Here is a 16,619-nt window from a genome sequence, read left to right as displayed (position 1 = left end):
CTTGGAAAACTCAAAAGACTTAGGAAATTAAAATGAAAATAACTGACATGTAATAAAGCCCTTGAAACCCCAAAAGACTCCATTTATTATTAGACTGCTGTTTTGATGACTTTTTGCAAAAGATGGCTCAAGCCACTTTTGTGGGAGAAGTGAACACCTCTTCTACGACCGTACTAGAAATGAAAGTAGCACTCATTCAACAAGAAAAGTTGAAAACATCAACTTTCGAGATATGACCGTAGCAAATAATCTATTAACACGTGAATTACCAATTCTCCAATCACTTTTCTTTATTGTTCCCCGCTTCCTTCTTTTAGTTTAATTGTACAACATCTCCCACATTGCATTCACGGTACTATTATTTGTGTTGGGCAAAATATTCAAGGAAACAAGCCATTGTTCTTGAATTGCAATAGCTAATAAATTAATAATCTACAAAGTTAAATTAGGACAATTGAACTAAAGGACTAAAGTAAAACTTTACCAAACTGCAGCGGCTAAAACTATAATTTGGCCCTTTTCTTTTTCTTGTGGCATATTAAGATTATGCTTCATATGAAACAAAATGACTTATATGCGACGAGTTTTCCGTCACTGTAGGGTCCTAAGCCAATAATATCATACCATATGTAAGTTTTTTCTCCATGTGACATGATATTATAAAACCGAAAAGTTATGATGCGGTGAACCTGTTCCATACAAGTTGTTCTCCAGGTAGAGACTTCAGTTGGGTAAGTCGAAGAAACATGGCAATGTATAACCAGCTGTTCTTTTGCAGGGTTTGTACCAAACAAGATAGTGTAACAGAATAAAGTTGCAAGCATCAACTTTTTCGTCTCCCCAAGCTTTAGTTTTTCCATAGATATAATCCTTCTACATACTAAACTTGCAATGAAGTTAAAGTCATAGTCCAAAGTTTTTCCACATAATGTGTAAAAGCTTACCACAAACCAGAAAACTTCCCTTAGTACACCGCCACCATAACGTTTCATGCCAATAATGCAGTGTCATCCAGTAAAATTACTGTTGGTATATGGTCCAGCCCATGATGAACATTCTAGATTATTCTAGTAAGCAAGTGAGGTGGCTGGAGCATGCTAGACAATTCTAGCAAGTTATTAAGTTAGTGGAAGACGCTAGAAAGTACTAGCTTCCTTGGTTGCAAATGGAAAGATCTAGAAGCTACAATTTTATGGCTAGTCTAGAATTAAGCTAGAGGTTTGTAAAATATACTAGAAACTAGTTCTAGTTTGTAGAAGGAACTAGAAACTAGTAGAGTGCCAAGTCCTCACCTATAAATATGGGTGTGATGTTGTAGTGATGTAACCAATCAAGAAAGTAATGAGTAGCAAAAGATCAAGTCCAAAGCTAGAGTTCCCCTCCAAGAGTGAGAGTGAGAGTGAGAGTGTTCCACTACACATTGTGTGAGTGAAGTTTAGAGTGCTAGAAAGTGTGTGTTATACTTTCTTGTATCCATCAAGCCTTGTCTTTGGCTTGGTAAGACTACTCTTGTTGTACTCCTCTTTTTCATATAGTGAAGATTGATCCTTGTCTCGTGGACGTAGGCATAAGGTGCCGAACCACATAAATTCTTGGTGTTCATTTTCTACTCTACTTTGTGCATTCTCTATCTTGTAGTACCGACATTCCTAACAATTAAAATACATGACACTGCGTTATTGGTATGAAATGCCAGAGTAGCTTGCGGGAGTAGGTAAGTTCTCTCCATGCAAATAAACTCATTACATGCATGCACTTGTTGCTCAGCAAAGTTAATAACCAAATATCTGAGTAAATGCTTTAAAACAAATATTATTTGTTAAGGTTGAGATTCTAAAGTACATGTTACTAATAAATGCAGAAACTAACATTAGTATTCAAAAACAGCCAAGAGTTGTTTAGAAGGGTACTTGGTAAAATAGCCTGAGAGAAAGCATAGTTTCCATGGAGGAGGTTAGAACTAGTTCTATGGAGGAGAGATTCAAAAAACTGAGCGAATGATGTATGGACCCTTTCCATCATGGTAATCCAAGGTGCGAGCTGGCAGAGGAATTCAAGCATATGATGACAAAAATATTTCTTGAATACACTAGTAGGCAAACAGCTGAAGATGTGCATCATAAGATTGACGAGAAGGTCAAAGAACTACGGGACTGTTATGCTGAGGAAGCAACAAAGCGCTATGATGAAGAGACCCTCGCCTGGATGTTGTTCATAGATGGGTGTTCAATCTTACAATTCATGCACTCCTTTGTGCATAAAAAGTTAGAAGAATTGTCGATCAGAATGGACCAGATAGCGTTTGTACGACATAACTTGTTCTTGCTAGAGAACCAAGTCCCTTATAAAATCCTCGAGATGTTGATGAGCTCAAGCGACAAACGCGAGGAGTTGAAGGACTCGATCAAGATTTACGTTTGGGCGAACATTGGTGCACCTGCAAAGAATAAGTCGAAGGAGTAGGAACAGAAGTAATCAAACGTAGCAATGCGCATGGAAAAAGAGCCCGCTCATCTTCTTCACCTTCTCCGAACAAGAATGCTAGGTCCACGAAAATAATTTCCCGATAATCCAGCTGAAGACCACTCCCAATCTTTTCACAATGTACGAGAGCTTAATGCAGCCGGAACCCATTTTAAGTGCAGTAACAGTAGCTGTTTGGGGGACATATCTTTTGTTTCTCATTGCTTTGCAGGATTCCTTTGTCTTCCTCCAATATCAGTAGATGACTCAACAGGGCCTAAGTTCATGAATTTGATAACATATGAAATGTGTCCTGGTTTCCACACTGATTTTGGGGTCACCTCTTACATCAAATTCCTTAGGGCACTCATTGATCATGCAAGTGATGTAAAGAAGCTAAGGTCAGTCAGTGTACTTTACAACTTACTAGGGAGTGATAAGAAGGTGGTTGAAATCTTTAATGAGCTTCGCATTGACCTGGTTCCTAACACTCGCATATACTGCGATGCCATAGCCGATATAGAAAATCACTATGAAACCAAGTGGAAGACCTGCATATCTCGATTCTTTAACCACCATTTCAGTAGCCCCTGGACTTTCCTGGCTTGCTTAACCAACATCCAAACTTGGTTTACGTCAAGTCTTCACCGTCTCCCTGTGATGTCGTGTGCCAGAACTTGAAAATGCGGTGGAACCAAAATTGAGATAAAAGGTAATAAAATACATATGGTTTCTTTCACATGTGTTTTCTGCAAGGGTCTGGTGATCTGGTACGTTCAGGGTCTATACAACCCTAGCCTTTCATTTCTCATTTGTTTTACTGTGTGGGTCTAACAAAATAAGTATCTTAATTTTGTTGAAGACTTTGTCAGTGTGCAGTTGAATTTTGTGTGTGACAAGTGTATTTGTACGCTCATGTAATAAACAATGTGATTCCCTACTGTTTCCTATTTATCTGTTGCTGCAAAATAACCAGCAAGTTACACATTGGAAGCAACTTTTTATAAGCGATTCCGGAAACATTTTACAAAACTTTAGTTACGTACGCACCATTCGGAGCTGAACCAGACCAGAATCAGCTCAACTAATTTCTACAGTGGTTTGAGATCACAACTAATTTAAGTTATAACCTCTCTTCAAAACTTGACCTACAAATGGTAACCGGCCGTTCATAGGTGATGTCATACAACAAACAGTGAACAATTTGAGTTCTTTTATCTTAACCACTTTTTGTGGCCCTTTGAACTCCAGATCAACTTGAGTCACTTCTAACTCTTGTTTGAATGGATATTTAATGCTGGACTTAGTCAAAGTGAGGGCCCAAGAAAGGGGGATTGGGCTCAGACAAGTTGGCGGCCCATGATGAATTAAAAATAAAAATCATTTTTGGCAAGGAATAGGCAACAAGCCTATGTGAGAAGTGATGGACAACAGAGGGCAGCTCACCTCCAGTAAAAAGTACTTTTCAAGGGCATGGATAGGTAAATAAATGGTGGCTCACCATCCTCCGAAGGCCATCACCAAAAAGCAAGGCTTGGATAGTCAGGCTAAGAAGTCTATAAAAGCAACGAGGGAGACCAAAGACAAGCACACTCAACCAATCAATCAAAAGACATCTCACTTTGCTCTCAAACAAGCAAGAAACTAGAAAGCTTTAGTTTGTCCATACTCTGCTCTTTTAGTCCTAGGTCCACCTTAGAAAGTCATCTTTTGTCAAGTTTTAGAAGCTCTGCTACTTTTCTCTAGCATTGTAGTATCGAATCCCCTTTATAAACCCGTTTTACCTTTCATTCTCTAAAGATTGCAACCCTTGTAAAATACAAAGAGAGGTGGTCGCAAGCAGATGAACCTTGCTTGAAAAGGTTATAATCTTGCCCGAGTCTCTTTTGTTTGTGCTTACATAAAGTAGATATGTTGTTTAATGCATCTTTCTTTGTGTTCTAACCAATTTCAACTGCTTTTCAAAGTTCATTTGTGTTTAATCAAGCTAAACTAATTAATCGTGCTTCTTTAGTGTTAACTATAATTAAAACAATAGTTGGAAGGGCCATGAACTCCTTCAACTAGACATACAATATTATGAGTAGAAGTCCTTATTTACAAGGCAAGAAAAATAACCTTATACAGACTTGACCCATCTGTAACAATTTAGCAAGATTAAGAAGTCTAAGTAACTTATGGTGCAAGTAATCAACTGAGTTAATAACCAAAAAAGAACAATCTGTTATACAAAGATAATAGTGGCACACTCATATCCTTATTAGCTTTGATTGTGAGCCTCAAGGCCTAATAAAGGCCTCACAAAGACACCATTCAAACTAATAGCAAACTCATATTGTAGTACACCAAGCAGCAAACCTTGCCCAACAGGCACGACCCTAGGGAGTTATGGAAGGTAGAATTTGGGTAACCTCTTTGTCCAACAGAAGCAATCATGACAGATCACCCAGAGGACTTATTACACGGCCTCAAAAACTTAGTAATGAAGATTTGGAAGCCACCATGGTGCAAGTATTGAGGATTTACAAGCCACCATGGTGCAAGTATTGAGGAGTATGGAGAAGATCTCTCTGGAAACCATAGGAGAGGTTAGCAGGTTCTGTTCTTTAGCAGGAACGCTACAAAGAAAGTTGGGGTTAGAGTACTCCACACCAAATGATGGTTATACCAGGGAAAGAATAATAGAGGCAAGCCTAGAAAAAGAACCAGCAATTCCCCCTTACTGGAAGAAAATAATAATGAAGGGAAAAGGAAGGAAGAGGCTGAAACCAGTCAACGAGAAGAAGAAAAGTTTCAAGAGACAAGCTTGCCCGATCCTCTGCCACCACTACAAGATGTTAAAAGGCAAATTAGGCAAGAAGAGATAAAAAATGTGCGTTTAACTTGGTGGGAGAAATGAGCGGAAAAGTCTTATCCACAGCTGGGGGCAAGCCTTTTCCTTACAGGCCACCACCATTGGCTAATAAGGGAGGAGAAAAAGCTAGGTAGAGACAGCCAGACCCACAGAGGGAAGCTTTCTTGGGCATCGATCATAGCCCGAAGTGGGGGACTCCCTATCCCCCACACAATAATATGACTAACCAATAACTTAAGAATGAACTAGCATAATTAAGGAGAATGGTAGTACATAATGCTCAGCCGCAGGCTCGCCTGATGTTTAGGATAACATATTAGAAGCCTTATCTTGAGTATATTGATTAGCAGAATCCCTTCCCTCTCAATTTCAAGATGTCGGCATTCCCAACTTTTAGTGGGGAAGATTGTAATATGTCTTCTAAAGATCACATCTTCAAATTTTCAAATCACTGCATGGCGTTCATGGATAATCCCAATTATAAACTGAGATTGTTTGGATACTCACTGGTAGGCTTGGCTTTCCAATGGTACTCTTTGTTATCCCCCAATTCCATCACTAACTGGGGGCAGATGAAGATGACCTTTCGTGAGCAATTCTATATGGTGGAACTTGAAATAACCATTAATGATTTGGTGAAAGTTAAGCAACATAAACATGAGTTTACGGAAGACTTTATGATAAGGTTTAGGAAAACCAGGATGAGATGCCAATTCCCAATCAACCATGCTCAACTCATTGTCATCGCTCATAAGGCTATGAGATTACCCCGAGAAAGAAGTTCTATGATATGCAGTTTAACGAGCTTCAAGAGTTGGTGATTGCGGCCACTAAGTATGAGAAGTGTTGGCATAAGAACAACAAATGAAACACTTATCTAAAGTGCCCCCCTTTTTGTAATAGTAAGGCACCAATTTATCAGCTAGAGTTTGAAGGCTTAAAGATGGGTGAGATTGGTTGCTGCAAAGATGACCATTTCTTTCAAACTTTTGATGGTGAAGAGATTGGTTCAACCCATCAAAGACCAGAAGATCATGATGAATAATAGAGGCTTTATACCCATAAAGCCTCCAAAGTATCAGTCTTATTCTTTTGACTTAACCAAGGCTGAAGACATCTATGAGGAACTGGTGAAGGCCCGAGTAATCTTGCTCGATAGCACAAAAAAGATGCCCAAACTTGAAGAACTCAGATGAAAGAAGTATTGCAAGCTCCATTATACCTTCAACTATTTCATTGCTAATTGTGTGCAATTCAGAAATTGGATCCAAGGCTTTATAGTAAAAGGGAAATTAATGTTAGAGAAACCTCAGTTCAACATGATGGTCGACACAGATCCATTCACTGAAGCTCCAATCAACATGATAAACCTCAATTAGGTTGAGAAAAGAAAAGGCAAAGTCACCTTGGATGAAAAGGAAGAAAGAGGCAAGTAGGTAGGTCAACAGAAAGCATCAGAAATTTACCCGACAAGCCCCAAGCAGTTATGGTTAAGGGAGTAGTTTTGTATAGAAAATGTGAGTATGAGTGTGAGCTTAAGTTGCCAGCATTATGTGTCATCATTAATCCAGAGTTGGTCAAAATGAGAGAAATAGAAGAATAGAACGCCCGCAAGAGTTTTCTTCGGGCTGTTGAAACTAAGAAAGAGACTACTAAAAATGTGTTTCAAGGGTTAGGAGGAGATTTAGAGCTTAAGGGTCTATATGAAGTGTTTAGAAATTTTGAAGCTTCTGAAAAAGTAAAAGGTAAGGAGGCGAAGTTGCCACGCTAGGTGGATGTTAAGGCTCCCCAACCAACCAACCAACTACAGCAGCATGAAATAAGGAAGGCTTGAAAAAACCAAGACCCCGATACCACCAGTTACAAAGGTGAATCCAGCTCGACTAAGCCGAAAATGGTATGTAGTAGGCCGAGACAGAAAGCTTATCAGAGAGATTAGGCCATCCATGATAAAAAGGGTTCAAAGGAAACACAAAGCTTATATGAAATCACTGAAAATACATGTTATTTTAGAAACTTCTGAAAATGTTAAGTTCGAGAAGTGTACCCAATGAGGAGAAAGACGACTTAATTGGAGAACCAAGAAAGAAGTAGAGATGACTAATAGCAAGGCTGAAGGTGGAGCAGATCATGTTCCTTAAAATCCTTATCCAGGGAAGTAAAAAGTATTAAGAAGAATGGAGGAGAGCATGGTGATGGTACCTATACCATGTTGGAATGCAGGGCCTATTTGTTTTGGGACCATTTCTCTTGAAAGAGGGGTGCCTTTACCACCATAAGATGATGTTCCCTTTAAACGACCACATAATTTCAATACAATAGGACAAGAAGAAATGCTCGAGTTGATGTCGACCAAAGATGCCCAAGCATGGATGGATCAGTTTCTGTGCTAGATTGAAAGGAAGAAAGAAGGAACACCTGGACCTAGAAAGTTTCATGTGAACATGACCTATGTATTATTCTCCATGTTCTGTGTAGAACTAAATCAACCAGTTGTAATGGAAGATGATTATGTGGCGCAAGAGCCAATGATGACATTTATAAACATTGAAGAAGTTAGTGAAGAAGAGTTAAGTCTGGCCCTAGCAAACCATTTAAAGCCCATATATGTGATAGCTCATTTGGAAGGAGATCTCTTTAAAAGAGTATTGATAGATTGGAGTAGCAATTAATGTGCTACCTTTTAACCAGATAAAGAGACTTTGCAAAGGTGAAGAAGACCTTATACCTACTGATCTCACAATGTCGAGTTTTTCTAGGGCCATCACCAAAACTCATAAGACACTACCCTTAGAAGTAGACTTACGATCCAAGAAGATTATGTTGGCATTTTTTGTGGTGGACAATAACTTTACTTATGGGGCGTTGTAAGGAAGGGATTTGATACATTAGCGTTTGTCTGTACCATCTACCTTGCACCAACAAGTTAGTGTCTATCATGAACCCACCACTACAGAATAAGGATTCTAGGAGATAGTGGAGGTCGAATCACGACTATTTCTCCCCACCGCTCATGTTGCTAAAGCTAATTTCTACAATCCCAATGTTAGGATCCTACAATATCTAGGTGTTGATCAAAACAGTCGCCCTACCAAGGTGACAGCCCAAAAGCTCTTAGAACAAAGACTTTCTCTCACTCAGGATGAATGGGACATGCCTCATATTGTCCCTGCTCGCCAATGATGACAGACTAGAGAAGAAATGACCAAGTACTAGCAGTGAGGTCCTTAATCAAGAAAGTGTTGAACTATGGGAAAGAACAAAGAGAGATCAAGGAAAGCTCAGCCAAAGAAATGGCAAAGTGTGGGAGAAAGAACTTCAGGCACCAAAGATAACCAAGGAAAGGAAATTTTGGAAGAAGAAGTAAAATTAGTCATTCACATGGCATAATGTATATATGACTTAGATTGGCCAGAGGATGAGCCCAAGGCTTCAAAGTCAGTGGATTTTTTGTGTACAAAGCCCGATAAACCAGCATCCGAGGTATAAGATCCCTTGAAAATCATTAATTTAGGAACTGAAGAGGACCCAAGGCCAATACAACTCAGTAACCTGCTGGAGGCTGTAGATCAGGCAAAGATAGTTAATCTTTTGCACGAATTCAAAGACTGTTTTAGATGGCAAGTTAACAGTAATAAGAGTATTATCTCCCCATTAACCATATATATCCTAAATGAAGAAATCTAACCTTAATAAATTGAACAGTATGAAACAAAATGACGCTAGCATACATGTAAGCACAACAAGATTACAATGTCATATATTTAAAAACTAAAATAATTCACCATAAGAGTTTCTACAAGCACAACAAGATCACATGACCTTATTCTTCTTTTCCAAACTTAGTTGTAACTCATTACATTAGCCGATTTTCTTATATATAGGGCATGACATTGTTAGTGAGTAGGTAACATGGCAACTAAGAGCTCGTTTGATGATCATTTTATTTTATTCTTTTTATTTTTCTCGACATCATTCAGAAAATTAACATTGAAATTAAAATTGTTTTTCACATTGAAATTAAAATTGTTTTTTAGACTACGAATGAAATGGTTATCAAATAGGTTCTGAATGATAAACCAACATCAGTTCTTATTATTTTTGACAAGCCACAGTCCTATTCTAACAAGGACAACACAGAGGACACGCCTTGAGAAGACAAGTACTAGTCCTAATATGTTTAGTCTGCATCTAGTTCTTGTGTAATTATGATTGTATTCTAATCTCCTAATCCCATATTGATTTGTTTTCTATTCCTATAAATGGTAATGAAATCCAGCTCTCTGATTATTGAGTTGATTTTACAAACATATCAAATTATTTTTCATGGTATCATGAGCCTGAAACAACAAAGGTTCAAGTTTATTTAATTTTTTTTTCTCACAGATATGGCATCCTCCTCTACTGCTGCGGCTTCCATTCCCTCGGTAACCAACTTTCTCACCATCATGCTCGACTGCAACAACTATCATCTATGGCATGCCCAGTTTTTCCCTCTTCTTTGAAGTTGCAAATTGCTCTGTTATGTCACCGGCGACTCACCCTGCCCTACTGCTTTTTTACTTGATGATAACGGCAAAATCATCGACAAAGTCAAATCCTTTATCTAACGAATAGATACAAACTGATCAAATGATTCTTTTCTGGATTACAAGTTCTCTTACCCCCTAAGGTTCTTACGATTGATTTTGCCTTTGCCTGGTCGTCTCTCTAAGAATGACCTGGTCATCTCTCTAAGAATGATATGCTTGTACGTCTCAGAATCGTATTCAGATGCGCATCGAATTGATGAATACTTCTCGTGGTGATCTTTCTATTGTTGATTATCTTAATCAAGTTAACATCACCGCTGACAATCTTGCCCTTTATAAGGCTCTTGTTTTAGAATCTGATTTAGTCGTTATTATTATGACCAAGGTTGGACCTCAGTATGAGACTACCATTACTTCTGGACAAGCCCGTGACATTGCTATCACCTACAACGCTCTGGAAGCTTTATTATTAAGCGCAGAGCAACGTCACGATACTTTCTCTCTTCCCTTAAATGTTGGCACTTCTGCCTTTACTTTTGTCCCTGGTGGCTTTCGAGGCCGTGATGGTCAGTTCTGTGGCAGTCGTGGTGGTGGTTACTCACGTGAGGTTGGTTTCTCTCACAACTCTCCTGACTCAGGTTTCTCGCATGCCTCTTCTTCGTTTGCAGCCCCTTTTTATGGCAATTCATCATCCTCTAATGGTCTCCTTGGTCCGGTCCTTGCTTCCAATGGTCGTACCTTTTCTTCTTTAGGTTTTTCATCCTCGGGATGCATCTAATGTCAAAATTGTCAACACTTTAGTCACTCAACTATTGATTGCTTCAATTGCCTCAACATATCATATAAAGGATAGGTTCATTCGTCTCGTCTTCAAGCATATGTGCTGCTCCTTCCATTCAACAATGGTGCAAATTCTCACATAACCAATGACACGGCACAACTCCAAAATCTTCATGAGTATCATAGAACTGACCAAATTTGTGGTGTGCATGGTGGTCCAGGTTTACAAATATCCAAAATAGATGATTCATATCTTAGAACTAAATATATTTCCCTTCGTTTGCCTAATACTCTTTATTGTCCACAAGCCTCTACTAACATCATCTTCTTGAACGGCTTTTCTGATGATAATAATTGTTTCTTTACCTTACATCCCAAGTTTTATCGTGTGCAGGATGATCATGGACGAGGAAGACCCTTTTATAAGGCCGGTAACAATGGACACTACCCATGTCTTCCTTCTTATCCATCTCATTGTTATTGCTTTCTTAGATGAACATGTAATTGATGCTTTGTGGCATTCTAGGCTAGGACATCCTTCCTTTTCAATTTTAAAACATTTAATTTCTACAAATAAATTGCCAATTCAAGGCTCGTTTTCTAGTCAATTTTGTCAATATTGTCCCTTAGGTAAAATTCCTAATTTTCTTTATCTACTTCGACATCTTCTTCTCATTTGGAATTAATTTATTCCGATGTTTGGTCTTCACCATCTCTGTCTGTTTCTGGTTTTAAGTATTATGTCGTGTTTGTGGATGATTTATCTCATTATACATGGTTTTATCCATTACGTTTAAAGTCTGATGTTTTCTCGACCTTTGTTACTTTCAAAAATTTGGTTGAAAACATATCAAATGTTATAATTAAGGCCTTTCAAATGAATGGGTGTGGGGAATTTGTTAATCTTTCTTTTCAAAATTTTTTTAATGAACATGGCATCTTACATAATCTCACATGTCCCCATCACCTTGAACTAAACAGTTTAGTCGAAAGTAAACATCGACACTTGGTCGAAATTGGACTTACTCTCCTAGCTCAGTCAAATTTGCCCACTTATTAGGCTAAAGTGTTTCACACTTCAAATTATATAATTAATTGGTTGCCTACTTGAATTTACAACATATTTCCCCTTATGAAAAATTATTTCTTAAAACTCCTCAACATATGTTTTTTTAAGGTTTTTGGTTGTGCATGTTATCCCTATTTGTGTCCATATAATAATAGTAACAAGAAGGTATAATTTCGTTCCAAACGTTGTGTGTTCTTAGGATATTCATTAAATCACCGTGGTTACATGTGTTTAGATCCCTCTACGAGACATGTTTTTCTTTCTCAGCATGTTGTGTGTTTTTGTTTTTTTTCATTTTTTTTTTCTTTTAGGAGGATGCAACATGAGGACTTCCTATATGTTCACCCATCCTAGTACTACTTTCGCCCAAACGACATGTTGTGTTTGATGAACACAGGTTTCCATATCAAGAATCCATTGTTACTTCGTCATCATCGCTCTCCTCATCTGTGGATCTCGTCCTTGAAATTGGCCAACAACCTAAACCATTCTCGCCCTTGCATCCTCCCCACAACCAGCTGCACTGACCCAACCTCCCTGTGTCCCAGTCGAGCCTCTTAATTCCCCTACCACCCAGCAGTAGCACCCCTACTAATGTATACCCACAGACCAAGACATCCTTACAACCCAGCCACTTGCTTTGACCCCTACCGCTCCTGATCCGTCCTTCCCATAGCCCTGCTGCCAAATGCACCCTCCTCGGCACCGGTTTCATCTACTTCCGAGGTAAGTACTACTTCGTAATCTAATTCGAAATATGCTTTTGCTACTACTGTTGATCACTACTTGGTTGAGCCTACATGTTTGAGTCAAGCTAATAAAGTTTCAGAATGGCGCACCGTTATGGCTGATGAGTTTAATGCCCTGCAAAGGAATAGCACTTGGATTTTGGTTCCTTTTCGCGCCAATATGAATATTCTTCCAAATAAATGAGTTTACAAGTCAATCGGCGTTCTGATGGATCAATTAAGCGCTACAAGGCACGATTAGTGGCTAATTGGTTCCATCAACAAGAAAGATTGGACTACGGCGAGACTTTACTCCCGTCATTAATTATGCAACTATCAGGTTAAATATTTCCGTTGCATTCACTTCAATTGGTACTTCGGCAACTTGATGTACAAAATGCGTTCCTCCATGGCTCTATGAACAAAGAAGTATATATGCCGCAAGCCCAAGGTTTCATTAACCCCTAACATCCCTCACATTTCTATCAACTTTGTCAGTCTCTGTATGGTCTTAAAAAATCTCCTTGTCCTTGGTTTTAGTGCTTTTCTCAACATATAGAAAACTTGGGCTTCATCTCATCCCATGTTGATTCATCATTGTTCACCTTCTTTGACGGCTCTATGGTTATCTACTTGTTGATTTACATGGCATAGCAGTCGCATATCGCTCATTTAATTCATCAGTTGGGAACGTTGTTTTCCATGAAGGACCTTAGGCCCCTCTATTACTTTTTGGGCATGGAAAATCATCGTACTAGCACTGGTCTTCATCTCACTTAAACAAAATATATCATTGATCTTCTCCAACTCACCAAGATGCTGGAATGTAAACCGATCTCTTTTCCTGCAATCAGTGGTCATCGCCTAAGTCTGAATGATGGTGAGCCCTTGTCTGACATCAATTAGTTTCATAGTGTTGTTGGCGCCTTGCAGTATTTAGCATCTCTTATTCACTTGTCCTGACATTGTCTTTGCCGTTAATCAAGTTTGTCAATTTATGCATAAACCCACAATAGCTCATTGGGTTGTTGTTAAACATATTTTACGCTATCTCAAAGCCACTCCTACTCATCGCATTGTTTATCGACCGAGCGCCCTTACAACTACTACTTATGCCGATGCGGACTATGCTAGTGACCCTGATGATGGCCACTTTATTGTTGGTTATTGTAATTTCCTGGTGACAACTTCATTTCCTGGAGTTCCAAGAAATAACAAGGTGTTCCTCATTCAAGTACGAAAGCTAAATATCGTCAACTTGCTTACACTGTCGCCGCCCTCTCTTAGTAGCGCTCATTATTCTGTGAGCTTCATCTTACTCTTGCTCTGCCTCGGTTACGGTATGATCTATGTCGCCTCAAATCATATTTATCAACAACGCATGCGACATGTCGAAGTTGATTATCACTACATTTGTAAGAAGGTCACTCGTAAGGAGATTTTGGTTGGTTAAGTCTCCTCCATAGATCAGTTGGTTAATCTCTAACCAAAGGGTTGTTTGTTGTTCGCTTTGCCTTCTTGCTATCCAAACTTCCCATCCAAGGTCGCACAGTTCATTTACAAGGGAGTGATAAACCAACATTAGTTCTTATTATTTCTAAGGAGCCATAATTCTATTCTAACAAGGACAACATAGAGGACACGCCTGGAGAAGACAAGTCCTAGTCCTAGTCTATTTAGTCTGCTTCTATTTCTTATGTAAATGTTAATGAAATCCGGCTCTCTCATTATTAAGTTAAGTTTACAAACATATCATATTATCTTTCACTTAATTGTCATGCTATCACTTACTCACTGTCAATGTCATGCCATGTAACTGCTAGAAAATGGCGAAAGAAAGAAAAGGAATGAACAATGGTGCAAGAAGGATGGTGAAAGATGTGGATGCAAATTTATTCCTCCTTGTTCTTGGACAAAATTGCACCTACAAAACAAACAACACCTTAGGTCAAGGCCAAGAGCCTCACGTACCCACGATGAATTTGGGGGGGAGAGGGGGCACTTTGGCCAACACCCTAGGTCAAGGCCAATGCCAAAGTTAGAAGTTTGAGGGAAAAGTGTTTGGAGAATTTAGAGAATTTAGCAAAAGTGTAGAACTTAGGTTTTGGAGAAAATAAGGGTGTTTATATAGGGGTGTGGCCGGCCCCTTTGGGAGGAGATGGACCGGCCACTTGGATGGTTTTTGGGTGAGATTCATGATTTGTAGCTAATTAATAAATTAATTGAATAATAAATCAATTAATTAGCTAATTAATATAATTTGAAAGGAAAGTTTTGGGGGTTACCTTGTGGAGAATATTTGATGAGGATGAATGAAATAGGCTTTAAATAAATACCTATTTTGGGCACTTTTGACTTGATTAAGGGATGGTTGTCCACTGCTCGCGTTTAAGAGTTCTGGTGTTCCTCGAGGGTAGTTTTGTCCTTTTTACCCTAGAATCCATATGTCACCTCCATATTCTTCTTGAATATTTTTAGCTCCACAAATGCCCCAACACCTGTTGGGCTGCTTGTAGGAAAGGGCAATAGGTGTAGAGATCTTCTTGCTTTAGGAAACATAAGATAGTTTCCTATTTTGATGTAGATTCCCTCTTTAATTGGAAATTAGATCCTTCTAGGAAAGAGAAATAAATCACTTCTAAAGTCTATTTAAGTAGATGATTAAATCAACTTTAGAGAGCAATCTATTATACCCTACAAGAGAGAGAAAGTTAGAGGATATTTGTTCCTCTCCCTTAGCAATCTTCTACACTTGCTCGTGCAAAGGATTGTCTTTCGTTGCTTTCTTCGTCTTCTCCGTGTTGCACCGAGGTAAGAAAAAATTAATTTTCTTTGTCTTCTTCTTGGATAGTGCTATTGTGGGGTAGCCGTTGAGGTGGTACGGCACGTCAACTGGGAGGGGCTAAGAGTTGGCTCGACATGGGCCGATGAGGTGTTGTGGCAGGGACCACTGCTTGGGTTGCTCGGTTTGGCTAAAGCCAAGGGCAGCTATGCGGTTGGGGCCACGAATTGTGGCGCTAGGGCACAGTGCTAGGCGAGTCGCATGGCTCATATCCTTTTGGGCTCTTAGACCTGACACGGGCTATGCCAATGATTGAGAGAAATGAGAAGGTCGAGGGCCTCATGGGCTACTGGAATGTTGGGCATGCATGCCTTATGCATGCTTGTCCCAGAGAAAAAAATGAGGGAAAAACCATCATGGGTTGAGTTTCCCTGCTCAGTACCGAGGACGACGTTGGCTGCTTAGTCCTCATTGCTGGGAGAAATGTGGGCTGCCTCCGAGAGAAGAGATAAAGTGAATCAAGGTGAAAGCGTTGGCTCATCTGATCGTTGTAGTGGAGCCTGCTATGGATGAATGTGGGAAAAAGAGATTTTCCTCGCTTGCTTAAGAGGTGCTGGCTAAGAAAAAACCAAAGACTTCTTCCAAGGGGACAAAAGATTGGGCTGCTAGATTTAAGCCAGTGACGTCTGCTATGCCAAAGATGGCTAGTTTGATTACTGATAGGATTGCTCAGCGTAGAGCTCCGTCGTGCCCCCAATATTGAAACCAGTGCCAAGGCATCCGTTGGGAGCTAAGTCTGGTTCACCTTTGAAAAGGCTTGCTAATATGAAGCGCGATAAAGTGGACTCTGCTGCTAAAGTGGCACCAAGGCCTATTCCCCTGCTGCTAAGATTGATTCGCCTGTTTGGAAAGAGGAGAATGCTCGTGTGAACAACTGTGAAAAATCCACTAAGCCTGCTTTTGGGAAAGTTGTTGAGATTTGTGCGCTTTTGAAACCAGATCTGCTTGAAGATATGGACGCTTGTGCCAAGTTTGTTAAGGGCGTTAGAAAGGTTGTTTGCCCAAGTTCCTTTGCGAAGCATACGACCGAGTATAGGAGACTGCTCTACTTGCAATAATGCAGAAGATAGCTATTCTAGTAGTCGAGTCTATACTCCTTAACCAAAAGGATACCAAGGCTGCTGAGGAAGTGGCAAAGGCTTTGGCAGCCGAAGCTTATTCTTCTGCCAAAAAGATCAAGAGGTTGGAATCTGAGCTCATCACTTTGAAGGGGTATAATATCTCTGCCCCCACTTCTCTATAACTTGAGACCACTTGCCAAGAAATCGTTGACTTGAAGACTAGGCTTGATGCGATCTAACTTAAGTATGAAAGTGCAGAAAATGAGATCGGATGTCACATACCTCAGATT

The 16,619-nt window shown here is 39.5% G+C and overlaps 1 pseudogene; it reads left to right on the top strand.

The window, feature by feature from the left end:
- The first annotated feature begins 1,658 nt into the window (after positions 1-1,658).
- LOC126599011 (UPF0481 protein At3g47200-like) lies at positions 1,659-3,167 on the top strand (annotated as a pseudogene).
- Positions 3,168-16,619: the final 13,452 nt, after the last annotated feature.

This window comes from Malus sylvestris, chromosome 14 (assembly GCF_916048215.2).
Source record: "Malus sylvestris chromosome 14, drMalSylv7.2, whole genome shotgun sequence".
NCBI classification, from domain to species: domain Eukaryota; kingdom Viridiplantae; phylum Streptophyta; class Magnoliopsida; order Rosales; family Rosaceae; genus Malus; species Malus sylvestris.
The sequence above is the reverse complement of the archived record's forward strand: the minus strand, read 5'-3'. Positions and strand labels throughout refer to the sequence as shown.